Source organism: Panthera pardus, unplaced genomic scaffold (genome assembly GCF_024362965.1).
Source record: "Panthera pardus isolate Hobbes unplaced genomic scaffold, ASM2436296v1 HiC_scaffold_27, whole genome shotgun sequence".
Classification (NCBI taxonomy): domain Eukaryota; kingdom Metazoa; phylum Chordata; class Mammalia; order Carnivora; family Felidae; genus Panthera; species Panthera pardus.
The window spans coordinates 103,293,865-103,313,035 of record NW_026526843.1 but is presented as its reverse complement, the minus strand read 5'-3'; positions in this window follow the sequence as shown (position 1 = coordinate 103,313,035).

The following is a 19,171-nucleotide window of genomic DNA, read 5'->3' as shown; positions in this document are numbered from 1 at the left end:
TCCTAATCCCCAGAACCTGTCAGTGTGTTACGTAATGAGGCAGGGAAGAATGAAGGTTGTTACTCAGCTGACCTTGAGGAGAGTAGCCTGTATTGTCCAGGCGGGCCCAAGGTAATCCCAAGAGTCTCTATAAGTGGAAGAGGGAGGCAGAAGAGTTAGAGCAAGGCCTGTGGCCATTTGAGAAAGCATCTTGGAGGTGCAACACTGCTGGCTTTGAAAGCAGAGGAAGGGGACCACAGGCCAAGAAATACGGGTTGCCTCTAAAAGCTGGAAAAAGGAAGGAAATGTATTGTCCTTTCGAGCCTCCAGAAGGAGCAAAGACCCACTAAGACCTTAATTTTAGCCCCCTGGGCCCTGCGTTGGGCTCATGACTACAGAACTGTAAGATAGGATTTTTGTTTGTTTTTGAGCCAACAAGTTTGTGATCCTTTGTTCCAGCAGTAATAGAAAACTAATGCAGATGTGTTATTCAAAGATAAGATTCTCTTTCTTGTTAGCTATTATGTTGGAAATGTGTCCAAGGAACTGCATTTTTTAGATAAATTACTTTTTCAGTTTTTTTTTTAATGTTTATTTATTTTTGAAGGAGAGAGAGACCGAGTGTGAGCAAGGGAAGGGTAGAGAGAGGGGGAGACACAGAATCCAAAGCAGGCTCCAGGCTCTGAGCTGTCAGCACAGAGCCAGATGCAGGGCTCAAATCCACAAGTTGTGAGACTATGACCTGAGCTAAAGTCAGACACTCAATGGACTGAGCCACCCAAGCACCCCATTTTAAAGAAATTTTTCTAATTTTTATTTATTTTGAAAGAGAAAGAGCTCAAGTTGGGGGGGGGTGGTGAGGCAGAGAGAGAGGGAGACAGAGAATCCCAAGCAGACAGCGCAGAGCCCGATGTGGGGTTAGATCCCAGGAACCGTGAGATGATGACCTGAGTCCAAAGCTAGAGGTGGATGCTTAACCGACTGAGCCACCCAGGTGCCCCCCAAGGAACTGCATTTTACCATTACATGCAGAGGACAACCTCGGTTGTTCTATGAGTAGTAGCTACTGGAATAGAGCATACCTCTTTGGGAGGAGCCGTATAAGCTGTATTCTATAAGTGTTTTTATTTTTTTAACTTTTTAAAAAATATTTATTATGAGAGGGAGAGAGAGAGAGAGAGAGCAGGGGAGCGGCAGAAAGAGTGGTAAAGAGAGAATCCCAAGCAGGCTCCACAGTGTCAGCACCGAGCCGGACACGGGGCTCAATTCCCAGAACCGTGAGATCATGATCTGAGTCGAAATTGATGTCTAACCCAGTGAGGCACCCAGGCGCCCCAATTCTACAAGTGGTTTTTAAAAAAACATCCAAAGACTTGCAGTTCCAGTTAGTATATAAAAACTCTCCAATAGTTATTGCCGTTTTAATGATAATAGCAAGCTGAATATTTTAGACATGCAAAATTCTTAAGCATATAGTAGAGCTGAGGATGCGAATAAATACAAATAGACTAAATTCTAGACATGTACAAGTTCCTCTTAGGAGACGTACACGTTTGCCTTCACTCTGGTGGAGCAATGGTAGGAGAAGACACCTACCACAGACGGAATTCGGGACAAACCAGCTCAGGTAGTGAACAAAGTTGAAGGGCAGTGAGTGGGATCTCCTGATGGATTAGAATCCTGCAGATCTTGAGCCAGAGAGTCTGGCCGGACCTGCCACACCTTTCCTACCACCTTTCTCTAAATGTGCAGGAGTGGTGCAAGCAGGAAGAGCTCAGAGAGGTTATCCCCGAGGCATGTGGGACCAGCCAGCTGCCATCTGAAGGCTGAGCTTAGAGCTGGTGAAATGAAAGCATTCCTTCCAAGGCCTAGCAAATGTTTAGCATGACCTTTATAAACTGCAGGCAGGGCAAGCACCGGTTAAAAATTCCCTCAAGGCACTACAGGCCTTTCAAGGCAGATGAGCAGCTGCTGAGGGCTGAGGACGGAGCGGGAGAGACAAGGGAATTCCCCCGAGAGTGCCCGGCAGGAAGTCCCTGGAGACCAGGAAAGGGCATCAGGGCTGATGGAGAATGAGATGTGCAGAAAGGTTCTCACGACTCTGGTGAGCAAAGAGGAATGTACAAGGAACCAAAACTGGGGCACCAGCGCAGGAGAGCGGTCTCTCCCGTCTGGGGAAGATGGGTGTCAGCCTGAGAAGCATCACAAAAAGTTCCAGTGCTCAGATCCCAAGTGTCGCGGAAGTAAAATGCCTGCTCCTTGGTGTAAAATATTGAAAGCCCCTGATGCTTCACATCAAAGAGACACATAATGTCACTTTGCCCCATGACTGGGGATGCTATGCCGATAAGTTGGCGTTCTCCCCGTCTCCATGTTTACCTATGATAAAGATACCCTTTCTTTGGCAGTTATAACCAGTGGGGTGACACTTTTCAAGGTAGTCAATATGGAAGTCCCCAAGAACTTGCAGTCATTGGTTTCAGCGTACATTGATACCCCCGCCTAAACCCAAGATCACTTTGTTTATTGCTAATTGTGACTTTCTGTTTTATTCCATATATATTTTTAGCTGTCATTCTTCTATAAAGAAGAACTTTGTCTTCCTTCACCCTTCCATCTTTTTGAGTACTACTACAGACTTAATCGATTCCCCCACCACCACCAAACTGTGTTCTAGCCTTTACTGTCACTAGCCTTTTTGGTGGTCAGTTGAACAAAATTTGGCCAGTGGGAACCTATTCAAGTTGACGTATTCTCATTGATATTGGAGCAAGTCTTTGGCAAGAAATTCTAAGCTTTTAGTTTCTTCCATATCCAGATCTAGAATCAATCTTTTATTCAAGGATCCCTGGTCTTTTTATTTTTATTTTTTATTTTTTATTTTTTATTTTTTTAATGTTTATTTATTTCTGAGGCAGAGAGAGACAGAGCATGAGTGGGGGAGGGTCAGAGAGAGAGGGAGACCCAGAATCAGAAGTAGGCTCCGGGCTCTGTGCTATCAGCACAGAGCTTGACGCGGGGCTTGAACCCACAAACCGTGAGGTCATGACCTGAGCCGAAGTCGGTCGCTCAACTGACTGAGCCACCCAGGTGCCCCACCCTGGTCTTTTTAAAGAGTAGAGGTTTTGAGAAACAAATATTTGGGTGTTACATGTTGTGACAGTAATCTGTTTTATTGCCTCTTGGTTCCAGTTGCACACTGCAACATATACTCTATGATAATACACACATTTTTTTAGGCTTATCTCCTGGGAAGTGAGCGTGATGTTAAACTTTCTCAAAAGAGGGCACTGGACGGTCACTGCTGGAGAAAAGGGCCCTTCTGGGGCATGGTGGGACAGCTGTGTAGGTGGGAGGCCATAGGGTAGACCTGTGCCCCATGTTGTACCCAGATTGTATGGTCCCTGGCAACTTGGTTTCTTTGGTCTGGCAATACCAGTGCCTCCAAGGCTTCTTCCCTACAGCTGCCAAATCCCTCTGCAGGCCCCATGCTGCTCACCTGTGGCCCACAGGGTTTTCACCTCCTTTGTGCACGTGTGTACCCACATACCCACACACACACGGGTGGTTGCCGATTGGCTGCTCAGTGCCCTCTTCTTTGCCTGTACTCTGAAAGGTTGCCTCTTGCTTGTCTAGTGTTTCTAGACCAGTTCTGGCTTTGGGAAACAAGGAAACTTCTCTGCAGTTGAGGGGACTGAATTACACCTTTCACCAGTGAGGTCTGAAACCCAGCCTTGGGAAGGGGCTCCCTTCCATGGTATCCTTGCCTTGGGTCCTCTCCTTCAGCCAAAGAGCACCATATAGAGTTTTGGTATATCTTATAGTCAATGCTATATCCCAGATTATTATTTTTTATTAAACATCCCCCTTTTAAAGCCACACTGTAATTTCTATCTCCTCATTTGGCCCAGACTGGTACACTGGTGCTCAGCGCCCTGAGTGCCATTATTTATAGGTTCTTTGAGTAGAGATGGAATTCTTGTATAAGGCACTCACACTGATCCTTCTAATTCACATATACACTACAGGCTTACTTGCCCCTACTTAATAGTTTTATCTCCCTTTCGTACATGGAGAAACTTGGTTTACAGTAACATCAACATATCTGTCATTTGCACTATCCTATGATATACACAGTGTAGTTTAGAATCAGTATACCAATACCCCTACAGACATCAAACTTTATAAAATTCAATATTTCCTTCAAGGTTTTTATTCTGAAAAAGTCTCCACTAACTATAGTCTTGGGTAAGCAAAATGAATTTATTAATTTTTCTGTGTGGTCCTGTAATAAGTCTGATAGAGCCTTAGATTCATTTATCTTTGTTTGCAATTTTGGGGTTTGCTTAGTACCTTTTGGTCTTTTTGAAACGTAGAATATTCATTGATGCAAAGTGGATGCTGCATTTTAAAGACTTTCTAAGTCTTTCCTCTATTCAACCATCAGCCAGCTTAGAGAGGCGCTATGACTGCATCCCTAATAGCTCCTTTATTCCCCCAAACATTATAATTTTCTACTTTTTAATATTCCTCCCCTAGGAAACAAAATATCCAACTTTGTTCAAATCCAAGTTAAACTGTCAGTAAATAAGCTCTACCTGGGAGCCTGAGGTGTTCTCTAAATAGCATGTGTTTAAAAACCTATTACTTGTGAAGTGATTTTTGTAACACTGTAGGTTTTTCAAATATCTTGGTGCCTTCTGCAGTATTCAGAATTACTACGATTACAGGTGATCGTGAGTACACAAAATACTGGCATATTCCAATAAAATGTTAAAATGACCTATAAGGGGATTAGGATTCTTATTAGGATTATGATCAAAATCGTGTACAAAGTATTCTCTATATGAAAACCTAGGAAATAATGATTTTAAAAATCACGTGGATTAATTGCTACATACTATAATAAACTGTTGAAATCAGCTAAGTACTGCACACACACACACACACACACACACACACACACACACTTGTTTTTTTGTTTTAACTTTTAATTTATTTCTTTAATTTACATCCAAGTTGGTTAGCATATAGTGCAGCAGTGATTTCAGGAGTAGATTCCTTAATGCCCCTTACCCATTTAGCCCACCCCCCTCCTACAACCCCTCTAGTAACCCTCTGTTCATTCTCCATATTTAAGAATCTCTTATGTGTTTGTCCCCCTCCCTGTTTTTATATGATTTTTACTTCCTTTAGGTTCATCTGTTTTGTATCTTAAAGTCCTCATATTAGTGAAGTCATGTGATAATTGCCTTTCTCTGACTAATTTCGCTTAGCATAATACCCTCCAGTTCCATCCACATAGTTACAAATGGCAAGATTTCATTCTTTTTGATTGCCGAGGAACACTCCATTGTATGTTTCTACCACATCTTCTTTATCCATTCATCCATCAATGGACATTTGGGCTCTTTCCATACTTTGGCGGTTGTTGATAGTGCTGCTCTAAACATTGGGGTGCCTGTGCCCCTTCGAAACAGCATCCCTGTATCCCTTGGATAAATACCTAGTAGTGCCATTGCTGGGTCATAGGGTAGTTCTATTTTTAATTTTTTGAGGAACCTCCATACTGTTTTCCATAGTGGCTGCACCAGTTTGCATTCCCACCAGCTGTGCAAAAGAGAGCCTCTTTCTCTGCATCCTCACCAACATTTGTGGTTGCCTGAGTTGTTGTTAGCCATCCTGACAGGTGTGAGGTGGTATCTCATTGTGGTTTTGGTTTTGATTTGTATTTCCTGGATGATGAGTGATGTTGCTCATTTTTTCATGTGTCAGTTGGCCATTTGGATGTCTTCTTTGGAGAAGTGTCTGTTCACGTCTTTTGCCCACACACATTTATATCGTAGAGTTTATCATTTTAGTTTTTGTACATAAATGGCATAAAACATTATAACCCTATAAATATTGTGTATATGTCTAAAAATGCGATTAAATAAAAAGTATGAAAATGCAAACCTTAAAAATGACTACAAATAGGAACAAATAAATGTAATATTGTATCAAACTGATAACAGTCAATTAACAAAATTCATTTTCATATAAATGGCTCTTAAATGTTTGATATAAACATGACATAAAATCCACCAGTCCACATTTTTTATAAAAATGATGAAACTGTATTTATTTGGAATGAGCATGTCTACTTGCAACTGCACCAATGCATCTATTCATTCTCAAGTAGGACATACATTGTCTGTTTTTTCATAGTGCTAATTTGCAGGAATGGTGAGGGATAAATCCAGAATTATGTAAGTTTTTATGTTATGTAATAACTTCCCAGAATTGTGAATCATGAAGGGAGTAGAAAAAAAATCATTATATGTCTGATTAAGCAAAGAATACGGTCTACTAGAAGAATGATAATTGAACAAATTGGATTGGCCACACATAAAATCATGAAAATATGATGAGAAGCTTGACTTTGAAGTGTTATACAAATAATATACTTTGTTAATTAACTTTTAAAAATTCAGTTCTTTTATTCACTTTTATACCAGATCATCATTGTATAAAATATGATTTCTAATTCTTGGCCAATATTAAAGGTAATTTGTAAAAGTAATTATGTAATATTTGGTACATACTTCCAAATATATTTGGTCCATGTTATGTACTTTATTCATTAAAAAGCATGATGATAAAGTAAGTACTCAAGAACATGTCATCCACCTTAAGAACTAGAGCATAGCATTATCTTGCTTCTAGTTTGGGACTCTTTTATATCTTCATCATGCTTTGTCAGAGGTAACTACTATTTTCAATGCTGAATTTATTATTCTCTTGCCTTTAAAAATATCACCATAATGTAATGCTCATTAATACCTTTACCTTTCTCCCAATTAAAAAAATCTATACTTTAATATCATTATCTTTTGACTATTTCATAGTGTATTTTAAAATCAGACATTATTGTGTGTGTGTGTGTGTGCGTGTGTGTGTGCGTGCGCGCGCGCGCGCGTGAAGTTTCTTTTTGTTCCTTCAGGAATGTCTACCTTTCAGAGATTTCCTTATCTCTAAATTGCAACGTTTAGAGGCCTAACTGATTGCAAATTCTAATTTTAGCTTTGTTTTGTTTCTTTTTGCCCCAAACTGCTCTTATTCGTAATTAATTTTTATCTGTATAACCATAGGCAAAGTGTATTTGAGCTTTTATTTTTTGAATTTTTTCACTTTTTTTGAGTTTATTTATTTTGAGAGAAAGTGAGAAAGAGAGAGCACGTGCAGAGAGAGAGAGGGAAAGAGAGAGAATCGCAGGCAGGCTCTGCTCCATCGGCACAGAGCTCGACACAGGGCTCGAATCCACAAACCACAAGATCATGACCTGAGTTGAAATCAAAAGTCGGACGCTTAACCTACTAAGCCACTTAGGCACCCCTAATTTACTTTTTTAAAAACTTTTTTCTGAACCCATGATTTCACTGCCTTCTGAATTCTTCTGTGACTTACAGTCTGTCTCCCTTTTGAGGGTTATCTTAGTTTCGTTAGATGATTTTTAATTGTTTTTTCTGTTTCACTGTGTCTGGTGAGTGTGTGTGTGCACACGCGCATGCGCATGCATGTGTATTTCATCCTGATGGAGATTTGTTGGGTTACTTGAATCTGTGGTATGATGTCTATCATGAGTTTTGGTAATTTTTTCAACTGTTATCTCTTCAAATATTGCCTCTTCCTTATTATTCCTCTCTTTTCCTTCTAACTGATATTAACAATATATTAGAGCTTCTTAGTGTATCATCCATGACTTTTATCCTCTCTTTGGTTGTTTGGGATTTTTGTTTTACTGTGTTTTATTAATTTTCTGACCTATCAGAAACTGACCTATAGTTGAGTTAATGAATTCTCTTTGTAAATTTTGTTTGACTTCCACTTAAGTAATTTTCTCTTAAACTGCATTAATCTGCTATCAGACACATATATTAAATTCTTGATTTTAATTACTTTTGGGTTCTAGTGATTGTTTTGTTTTCTTATATGCTATGTCATGTTTATAATTCTATTTCCTGCATATATTTTCAAGCCTTTCTTATTATATATTAAAGTATCATTATTTTATACCCTGATAATTCTGTTAGCTCTAAGGTGTATGGATCTGTATGTTCTACTCTCCTCTCTCTTGCTTCTCTATCCCCAAAAGGCCACTAAAAACTAGTTTACGTTTATAGCTGTTGCTTTCCAAGAAGCATATGCCCTGAGGAAAAAAATTACTTTCGGTGCTGAGCTTCTTTCTCTTGGTTCTTGCAACTTCCCCTACATCTTGGTCTGGCAATTTCTTATTCTAATATCAGCTGTTTGATGCACTAAGGAATTTATTTTTAAAAGTTCATCCAATTGTTTTCATTGTCCTCAGTGGGAAAGTTGGTAATAATTCTCTAGCTCTCTTTTTCAGACATAGAAATCACCAGATGGCCTCATTCCTTTACCTTTTAAGAATAGTTTTGTCATATTTGTTTGTATCCTTAAAAATACGATGTTTAGTTTTGCATATTTTGGGTCCATATAAAAATAGTATTGTATAATGTAATTCTCTGACCTAGTATTTTTACTCAGTGTTATAATCTTTGCTCTTTATTGATAATCTATTTAAAGATGCTTTGAAATTCCTGCATGCTTAGAAAAAAGTAATAAAGCTTCATAAATACCAAACTATTTAAAGATTCAGGAGATAAGTTTTTTTCTATAACATTTGGGTAACAATAAATCTTTTATAACAGGCAATTGATAGTGTATATGGGGCTAGAATATCCTATTCTGTATGCTCCACTATTCCTAAAAAGTAAAGCAGAAACAGGGCACCTGGGTGGCTCAGTTGGTTAAATGTCCAATTTCACCTCAGGCCATGATCTCATGGTTCATGAGTTCGAGCCCACATTGGGCTCTGTACTGATATCTCAGAGCATGGAACCTGCTTCAGATTTTGTATCTTCCTCTCTGTATTCCCCTACCCTGCTCATGCCCTGTCTGTCTCTCTCCCTCTCTCTCAAAAATAAATAAGAGATAAAAAAAAAAAAGTAAAGCAAAAACATCCTTGACTACAATATGATTAACACTGATTTTAAATGTAGTCATTTTACAGTTTGTAGTTACAGTGATTCAGATATAGAAATGTAAATTTTAAAATACATTTCTTGGGGCGCCTGGGTGGCTTGGTCGGTTTAAGCGTCCGACTTTGGCTGAGGTCATGATCTCACGGTCCGTGAGTTCGAGCCCCGCTTCGGGCTCTGTGCTGACCGCTCAGAGCCTGGAGCCTGTTTCAGATTCTGTGTCTCCCTCTCTGCCCCTCCCCTGTTCATGCTCTGTCTCTCTCTGTATCAAAAATAAATAAACGTTAAAAAAAATTTAAAAAAATAAAATAAAATACATTTCTTTAGGGATGCCTGGCTGGCTCTGTCCTAGAGCATGCAACTCTTCATCTCAGGGTTGTGAGTTCGAGGCCTAACTTGGGTGTAGAGATTACTTAAAATCTTTGAAAAAAAAATAAAATACATTTCTTTGATACAATTCACTTTGCTCATTAGTTCTTACTTCTAACCTGTACTTGGAAAAATTGTAATATTCCCACTAACAGTTATCTTTGTAAAACTCTGTGCTTACTTGTGAACCCTGAATTGGACTTCCGTGCATAAAGGCAGCTTTGAGAATTGTGAAAAGCATCATTTCTAGAAATTCTAAGGGACCATAAATACTGAGGAGATGGTAGCAAATACATTGCATGGACCACCATAAACTGGAGCTGCCCAAGTAAAAAAAGTTACAAGAATGATGATATACACCTGCTTCTCAATCAGTGAATTTCATCTCCCCATACTCACTTGCCCCATAAGAATACTGAATAAATTTCACTCAAGGAATTACTGTCTTTTGAAGTAATTTTGCATAAGCTGTCTATACCTCTAACTTGCCTTGATTTCTACTTTTATGTTTTAATCATCTCACACTTACATGTGAGGCTCTTTTAGATTACTTTGGTTTCTGTTGTTTCCACAGGTCATGTCTCAGACAGTGGGAAGCGTACTATGACACTAGGGCTGGACGGTCTAAAATATGTTGGTTTCCATTGAAGCTGCAGCTGTTCCTGCATGGCACTGGGGCAGGGGGCAGTATCTGCTTTGGATATTCCTGATCCCTGCCATGATTTTTGGCTTAAAGGTCACCCTTATGCCAGTGCTTGGTTCTCTTCTATCAACTAGCCTTCACAGCAGATATGTGCTCAAATGGGGCATATGGAAGCTTTTCTGTAAACAAATGACATTCTCTGCCTGAGTGTACCCTGTTAGCATTCCTCCTCTTCCAAATCAACCCAATCTTTACACTAGAAATGCAGCCTTGTACTGTCTCACAGTTCAATTTTGGAAGTAAGTCACATGCTCCCACTGGTTTAGGTTCTATCTTTAATCTAGCAGGGGTTTCTACTTGACTCTCTCAAGGGATAGGCTCTTGAAAAATTGAAACCTAGTTTTCAGAACTCTTATTTCTAAAAATTGGCTTTGGTAAACTCTTGTAGATTTCAAGAGATGAACAACGACCCTTTCTTGCACTCTCCAGGTATAACATAGGACTCCCTGAGGAATGGAGCACTCTAGCAACATAAGAAAATATTCAGAGAAAAACACATGAATAGATTTTGAATTATTATCTTTGTACAGATATCATGACTTAAAGAATGCTTTTTAAACTCAACTTTCCATTAAGCTCTAAAAGTAAAGATGTAATGATAGACAATGTAATAAAATTAAAGCGTTGATTTATGTATGTTTTCATCCTTAAATTATTAAGTTGTTTCTTTAGTTTCACAGTTCAGGAGCTGGGAAGTCTGAGATCAGGGTCCCAGTATGGCCACATTCTGATAGGAGCCCTCTTCACGGTTTGAAGATGGTCATCTTCTTGCTAGGTCCTCATATGGTAGAAAAGAGAGCAAGAGGAGGCAAGCTTTCTCCTATCTAGTCTTGAAACGAAACTACTCTCATCTTGAGGGCTCTGCCTTCATGACCTAATTTCCTCTCAAAGACCCCATCTCCAAATACCATCACCCTAGGGATGAGAGTGTCAACATAGAATTTGGGGGTGACACAACCATTTAGTCTATGGTATTTATGTAGTTTAGTTTTAAAGAGACAATATGTCAATTACTGATTTTTTTTTAATTTATTGTCAAATTGGTTTCCATACAACACCCAGTGCTCATCCCAAAAGGTGCCCTGCTCAATACCCATCACCCACCCTCCCCTCCCTCCCACCCCCCATCAACCCTCAGTTTGTTCTCAGTTTTTAAGAGTCTCTTATGCTTTGGCTCTCTCTCCCACTCTAACCTCTTTTTTTTTCCTTCCCCTCCCCCATGGGTTTCTGTTAAGTTTCTCAGGATCCACATAAGAGTGAAAACATATGGTATCTGTCTTTCTCTGTATGGCTTATTTCACTTAGCATCACACGTTGCTACAGTTCCATCCACGTTGCTACAAAGGACCATATTTCATTCTTTCTCATTGCCACGTAGTACTCCATTGTGTATATAAACCACAATTTCTTTATCCATTCGTCAGTTGATGGACATTTAGGCTCTTTCCATAATTTGGCTATTGTTGAGAGTGCTGCTAGAAACATTGGGGTACAAGTGCCCCTATACATCAGTACTCCTGTATCCCTTGGGTAAATTCCTAGCAGTGCTACTGCTGGGTCATAGGGTAGGTCTATTTTTAATTTTCTGAGGAACCTCCACACTGCTTTCCAGAGTGGCTGCACCAATTTGCAGTCCCACAAACAGTGCAAGAGGGTTTCTGTTCTCCACATCCTCTCCAGCATCTATAGTCTCCTGATGAGTTCATTTTGGCCACTCTGACTGGCGTGAGGTGATATCTGAGTGTGGTTTTGATTTGTATTTCCCTGATGACGAGCGACATTGATCATCTTTTCATGTGCCTGTTGGCCATCCAGATGTCTTCTTTAGAGAAGTGTCTATTCATGTTTTCTGCCCATTTCTTCACTGGGTTATTTGTTTTTCGGGTGTGGAGTTTGGTGAGCTCTTTATAGATTTTGGATACTAGCCCTTTGTCCGATATGTCATTTGCAAATATCTTTTCCCATTCTGTTGGTTGCCTTTTAGTTTTGTTGGTTATTTCCTTTGCTGTGCAGAAGCTTTTTATCTTCATGAGGTCCCAGTAGTTCATTTTTGCTTTTAATTCCCTTGCCTTTGGGGATGTGTCAAGTAAGAACTTGCTACGACTGAGGTCAGAGAGGTCTTTTCCTGCTTTCTCCTCTAGGGTTTTGATGGTTTCCTGTCTCACATTCAGGTCCTTTATCCATTTTGAGTTTATTTTTGTGAATGGTCTGAGAAAGTGGTCTAGTTTCAACCTTCTGCATGTTGCTGTCCAGTTCTCCCAGCACCATTTGTTAAAGAGACTGTCTTTTTTCCATTGGATGTTCTTTCCTGCTTTGTCAAAGATTAGTTGGCCATATGTTTGTGGGTCTAGTTCTGGGGTTTCTATTCTATTCCATTGGTCTATGTGTCTGTTTTTATGCCAATACCATGCTATCTTGATGATTATAGCTTTATAGTAGAGGCTAAAGTCTGGGATTGTGATGCCTCCTGCTTTGGTCTTCTTCTTCAAAATTACTTTGGCTATTCGGGATCTTTTGTGGTTCCATATGAATTTTAGGATTGCTTGTTCTAGTTTCGAGAAGAATGCTGGTGCAATTTTGATTGGGATTGCATTGAATGTGTAGATAGCTTTGGGTAGTATTGACATTTTGACAATATTTATTCTTCCAATCCATGAGCACGGAATGTTTTTCCATTTCTTTGCATCTTCTTCAATTTCTTTCATAAGCTTTCTATAGTTTTCAGCATACAGATCTTTTACATCTTTGGTTAGATTTATCCCTAGGTATTTTATGCTTCTTGGTGCAATTGTGAATGGGATCAGTTTCTTTATTTGTCTTTCTGTTGCTTCATTGTTAGTGTATAAGAATGCAACTGATTTCTGTACATTGATTTTGTATCCTGCAACTTTGCTAAATTCACGTATCAGTTCTAGCAGACTTTTGGTGGAGTCTGTCGGATTTTCCATGTATAATATCATGTCCTCTGCAAAAAGTGAAAGCTTAACTTCATCTTTGCCAATTTTGATGCCTTTGATTTCCTTTTGTTGTCTGATTGCTGATGCTAGAACTTCCAACACTATGTTAAACAACAGCGGTGAGAGTGGGCATCCCTGTCGTGTTCCTGATCTCAGGGAAAAAGCTCTCAGTTTTTCCCCATTGAGGATGATGTTAGCTGTGGGCTTTTCATAAATGGCTTTGATGATGTTTAAGTATGTTCCTTCTATGCCGACTTTCTCGAGGGTTTTTATTAAGAAAGGATGCTGAATTTTGTCAAATGCCTTTTCTGCATCGATTAACAGGATCATATGGTTCTTATCTTTTCTTTTATTAATGTGATGTATCACATTGATTTGCGAATGTTGAACCAGCCCTGCATCCCAGGAATAAATCCCACTTGATCATGGTGAATAATTCTTTTTATATGCTGTTGAATTCGATTTGCTAGTATCTTATTGAGAATTTTTGCATCCATATTCATCAGGGATATTGGTCTGTAGTTCTCTTTTTTTCCTGGGTCTCTGTCTGGTTTAGGAATCAAAGTAATACTGGCTTCATAGAATGAGTCTGGAAGTTTTTCTTCCCTTTCTATTTTTTGGAATAGCTTGAGAAGGATAGGTATTATCTCTGCTTTAAATGTCTGGTAGAACTCCCCTGGGAAGCCATCTGGTCCTGGACTCTTATTTGTTGGGAGATTTTTGATAACCGATTCAATTTTTTCACTGGTTATGGGTCTGTTCAAGCTTTCTATTTCCTCTTGATTGAGTTTTGGAAGTGTGCGGGTGTTTAGGAATTTGTCCATTTTTCCATGTTGTCCAGTTTGTTGGCATATAATTTTTCATAGTATTCCCTGATAATTGCTTGTATCTCTGAGGGATTGGTTGTAATAATTCCATTTTCATTCATGATTTTATCTATTTGGGTCATCTCCCTTTTCATTTTGAGAAGCCTGGCTATAGGTTTATCAATTTTTATTTTTTCAAAAAACCAACTCTTGGTTTCGTTGATCTGCTCTACAGTTTTTTTAGATTCTATATTGTTTATTTCTGCTCTGATCTTTATTATTTCTCTTCTGCTGGGTTTAGGCTGTCTTTGCTGTTCTGCTTCTATTTCCTTTAGGTGTGCTGATTTGTATTTGGGATTTTTCTTGTTTGTTGAGATAGGCCTGGATTGCAATGTATTTTCCTCTCAGGACTGCCTTCACTGCATCCCAAAGCGTTTGGATTGTTGTATTTTCATTTTTGTTTTTAATGTCTTCCCTAATTGCCTGGTTGACCCATTCATTCTTTAGTAGGGTGTTCTTTAACCTCCATGCTTTTGGAGGCTTTCCAGACTTTTTCCTGTGGTTGATTTCAAGCTTCATCGCATTGTGGTCTGAAAGTATGCATGGTATGATCTCAATTTTTGTATGCTTAGGAAGGGCTGTTTTGTGACCCAATATGTGATCTATGTTGGAGAATGTTCCATGTGCACTCGAGAAGAAAGTATATTCTGTTGCTTTGGGATGCAGAGTTCTAAATATATCTGTCAAGTCCATCTGATCCAATGTATCATTCAGGGCCCTTGTTTCTTTATTGACCGTGTGTCTAGATGATCTATCCATTTCTGTAAGTGGAGTGTTAAAGTCCCCTGCAATGACGACATTCTTATGAATAAGGTTGCTTATGTTTGTGAGTAATTGTTTTATATATTTGGGGGCTCCCGTATTCGGCGCATAGACATTTATAATTGTTAGTTCTTCCTGAGGGATAGACCCTGTAATTATTATATAATGCCCTTCTTCATCTCTTGTTATAGCCTTTAATTTAAAGTCTAGTTTGTCTGATATAAGCGTGGCTACTCCAGCTTTCTTTTGACTTCCAGTGGCATGAGAAATAGTTCTCCATCCCCTCACTTTCAATGTGAAAGTGTCCTCAGGTCTAAAATGAGTCTCTTGTAGACAGCAAATAGATGGATCTTGGTTTTTTTTATCCATTCTGATACCCTATGTCTTTTTGTTGGCACATTTAGTCCATTTACGTTAAGTGTTATCATAGAAAGATATGGGTTTAGAGTCATTGTGATGTCCGTAGGTTTCATGCTTGAAGCGATGTCTCTGGTACTTTGTCTCACAGGATCCTCCTTAGGATCTCTTGTAGTGCTGGTTTAGTGGTGACGAATTCCTTCAGTTTTTGTTTGTTTGGGAAATCCTTTATCTCTCCTTCTGTTGTAAATGACAGACTTGCTGGATAAAGGATTCTCAGCTGCATATTTTTTCTGTTCATCACATTGAAGATTTCCTGCCATTCTTTTCTGGCCTGCCAAGTTTCAGTAGAGAGATCCGTCACGAGTCTTATAAGTCTCCCTTTATATGTTAGAGCACGTTTATCCCTAGCTGCTTTCAGAATTTTCTCTTTATCCTTGTATTTTGCCAGTTTCACTATATGTCATGCAGATCGATTCAAGTTACGTCTGAAGGGAGTTCTCTGTGCCTCTTGGATTTCAATGCCTTTTTCCTTCCCCAGAACCGGGAAGTTCTCAGCTATGATTTCTTCAAGTACACCTTCAGCACCTTTCCCTCTCTCTTCCTCCTCTGGAATCCCAATTATCTGTAGATTATTTCTCTTAAGTACATCACTTAGTTCTCTAGTTTTCCCCTCACACTCCTGGATTTTTTTATCTCCCTTTTTCTCAGCTTCCTCTTTTTCCATAATTTTATCTTCTAGTTCACCTATTCTCTCCTCTGCCTCTTCAATCCGAGCCGTGGTTGTCTCCATTTTAGTTTGCAGTTCATATAGCATTTTTTAGTTCCTCCTGACTGTTCCTTAGTCCCTTGATCTCTGTAGCAAGAGATTCTCTGCTGTCCTGTATACTATTTTCAAGCCCAGGGATTAATTTTATGACTATTATTCTAAATTCACTTTCTGTTATATTGTTTAAATCCTTTTTGATCGGTTCGTTAGCTGTCGTTATTTCCTGGAGATTCTTTTGAGGGGAATTCTTCCGTTTTGTCATTTTGTATAGTCCCTGGAGTGGTGCGGGACTGCGGGGCACTTCCCCTGTGCTGTCTTGAATAACTTGCGTTGGTGGGCGGGGCCACAGTCAGACCTGATGTCTGCCCCCAGCCCACCACTGAGGCCACAGTCAGACTGGTGTGTACCTTCTCTTCCCCTCTCCTATGGGTGGGATTCACTGTGGGGTGGCATGGCCTGTCTGGGCTACTTGCACACTGCCAGGCTTGTGGTGCTGGGGATCTGGCGCATTAGCTGGGGTTGATCAGCCAGGTGCACAGGGGCGGGAGAGGCAGGCTCAGCTCTCTTATCCTTCTGTGATCGCTTCGGGAAGGGCCCTGCGACACCAGGAGGGACTCAGACCCGCCCCCGGAGGGATGGAGCCGCAGAAGCACAGTGTTGGGTGTTTGCGCGGAGTTTGCGAGGTGCAGGCAAGTTCCCTGGCAGGAACCGGTTCCCTTTGGGATTTTGGCTGGGGGATGGGTGAGGAAGATGGCGCTGGCGAGAGCCTTTGTTCCCCACCAAGCTGAGCTCTGTCATCCGGGGCTCAACAACTCTCCCTCCTATTGTCCTCCAGCCCTCCAGCTCTCTGAGCAGAGCTGTTAGCTTATAACCTTCCAGATGTCAAGTCCCGCTTGCTGTCTGAACACACTCCGTCTGGCCCCTCCGCTTTTGCATGCCAGACTCGGGGGCTCTGCTTGGCTGGCGGGCTGCCCCTCCGCCCCGGTTCCTTCCTGCCAGTCCGTGGAGCGGGCACCACCTCTTCACCCTTCCTACCCTCTTCCGTGGGCCTCTCGTCTGCACTTGGCTCCGGAGAATCCGTTCTGGTAGTCTTCTGGCGGTTTTCTGGGTTATTTAGGCAGGTGTAGGTGGAATCTAAGTGATCAGCAGGATGCAGTGAGCCCAGCGTCCTCCTACGCCGCCATCTTCCCCTCGGAATCCTCAATTACTGAATTTTGAAGTCAAAACCTGTACACTGCTTGGATTTACTTTTATATTGGTAATTACTTTCTCCACATATTGAATTAGTCAATGGAAAACCTGTTCCATTTCAGTTAGTGAGACTTCCTCATTAGTTGTCCTGATTTTGCTTTAGCATTTACTCACCTTGGCTATATCATTCTTAAAGCCACCAAGTAGCATACACATAACCCTGTATAGGACACAGAGCATGGAAAGTTATTTAATACTTGTGCCTCCATTGTATCATTTGCAAACTCTGAAATTAGCAACAGACTTAATCCATAGTTCTTATGAAAATTAAATCAAATAATGTAAATATCAAGGACATACCATGTAGGTGTTTGATATGTTAATGATTCCCTAGTTTTAAATTTTTTTTAATAAAAAATGTTTTTAATTTATTTTTGAGAGAGAGAGAGAATGAAAACAAACAAGTGAGGGAGGGGTAGAGAGAGAGGGAGACACAGTATCTGAAGCAGGCTCCAGGCTCCCAACTGTTAACACAGAGCCTGACATGGGGCTCAAACCCACAGTGAGATTATGACCTGAACTTAAGTTGGCTGCTTAACCAACTGATACACCCAGGCGCACCTCTAGTTTTAAAATTTCTAATCCATACTTTATTTTCTTTACTAAATTTGTTGATTAGATTTAACAGTTTTTGGTGCAGTCTTTAGAATTTTCTGTATATAAAGTCATGTCATATGCAGATAGAGCTAATTTTACTTCCTCTTTTGCAATTCTGATGACTTTTCTTTTCTTTTAAATTTTTTTTTTAATTTTTTTAAACGTTTGTTTATTTTTGAGACAGAGAGAGACAGAGCATGAACAGGGGAGGGTCAGAGAGAGGGAGACACAGAATCTGAAACAGGCTCCAGGCTCCGAGCTGTCAGCACAGAGCCCGACGCAGGGCTCGAACTCACAGACCGCGAGATCATGACCTGAGCCGAAGTCGGCCGCTTAACCGACTGAGCCACCCAGGTGCCCCTTTTATTTTCTTTTCTTAACTGAATGGTCTGGCTAGGACTTCCACTACTATGCCGAATATGAGTAATGAGGGTGTGCACCATTGTCTTGTTCCTGACCTTATTAGAACAGCTTTCAACTTTTCATCATTGAGTATGATATTAGCTGTGGGTTTCTCATACACAGCCTTTGTTATGTTGATTATGTTGTTTTTATACCTAATTTGTTAAGAGTTTTTATCATGAACTGATGTTGAATTTTGTCAAATGCTTTTTCTGCATCTATTGAGATAATCATGTGTTTTTATTCTGTTAATGTGATGTATTACTTTTAGTGATTTGTATACATTGAACTATCCTTGCATACCAGGGATAAATCCCAGTTGCTTGTGGTTAATGATCCTTTTAATGTGCGGTTGAGTTCATTTTGCTAGTATTTTATTGAGAATTTTTGCATCTATATTCATCAAGGGTCTTGGCTTGTAGTTTTCTTGGAGTGTCCTTTTCTGGCTTTGTATCAAGGTAATCCTGGCCACATAAAATGAGTTTGGGAGTGTTACCTGTGCTTCAGTTTTTTGGAAGAGTTTGAGAAAGACTGGCATTAATTCTTCTTTAGATGTTTGGTAAAATTCACCACTGAAGCTGTGTGGTCCTGGGCTTTTCTTTGTAGGGAGATTTTATTTTATTTTACTTTTATTTTATTTTATTTTATTTTATCTTATTTATTCATTTTTAATTTTTTTTTAATTTTAGAGAGAGAGAGCATGAGCAGAGGAGAGGGGCAGAGGGAGAGAGAGAAAATCTTAGGCTCCATGCCGAGCACAGGGCCCAATGCAGGGCTGAGTCCCATGCCCCTGGGATCATAACCTGAGCTGAAATCAAGTCAGATGCTCAACTGACTGAGCCACCCAGGTGCCCCCAACCCCTGCTTAAAAAAAAAAAAAAGTTTTGGAGGGGGGATATATTTGATTACTGATTCAGTCTTCTTACTAATAATTGGTCTGTTCAGATTATCTCTTTCTGTCTTGGCAGGCTGTACATTTCTGAGAAGTTTTCATTTTCTTCTAGGCTGTCTAGTTGGGATATAGTTGTTCCATTCAGTTTTTTTCTGGCTTGCCTAAGTAACATTACAATTCTAATTCCTCTTTTTCTCATTTACAGTAGGATTTTTCTCTTCTTGTT